A 739-nucleotide genomic window follows, 5' to 3' on the forward strand; every position below is an offset into this window, starting at 1 on the left:
TTTATTCGTGTAAAAAATGTAACTACTAAAACCCGCCATTTTTTTTGACGAGACACTACCTAGGATGAATATATTTAGCGTTGGCAACTTGTTAGACAAGGACAGACCATTGCTTCGAGCTATCTCATGTGGCTTAGTTGTTACTTTTGCATAAAATAAACCTTAACATAACTCAATAAGGTGTAAATTTGTAATATTGGTATATCGAAGTCCGCGATCCAGTTTATGAAATATATAAATCTGTGGTAGTCTGTCCTTTTTGGACGAACAGAACAAAAAAAATGGGGGTAAATTCAAACAGGGGGATCCCGTCAAATGAAAACGCTGTTAATACCGAAATGCTATGTCAGCGAGTCAGTTACATTATCGCGTAAAATGTAAGCCGTTTCGAACGTAAACATTAATATTTCGTGCATCGAACTTTAACGACTATTATAATCTTCTTCATTTACTATTTCTTATGTATTAAATATAGTGCGGTGTCACGATCTTGACGTAAGTACTTTTTAATTCTTTTTAATTAGGTATGCATTTTTTGTCGTTGAAAATACTGTTCGAAAGAAATCGTTGATTTTTTAGCTCTATTAAACAACTTTGTTAGTGATAAAAAACGTTTGTCTTTTATCTTATTTATGTAGTTTAGGTAACTAGTATTAAATTAGTATTATAATACGATGGTAACGAATTCGACTCTTAGTAACTTATCCATAAAACTCGTATATCGACCTTTATGTACCCA

The sequence above is a fragment of the Hyposmocoma kahamanoa genome, unplaced genomic scaffold (assembly GCF_003589595.1).
Source record: "Hyposmocoma kahamanoa isolate Upper Pololo Valley unplaced genomic scaffold, ASM358959v1 76, whole genome shotgun sequence".
In the NCBI taxonomy this organism is placed as follows: Eukaryota; Metazoa; Arthropoda; class Insecta; order Lepidoptera; family Cosmopterigidae; genus Hyposmocoma; species Hyposmocoma kahamanoa.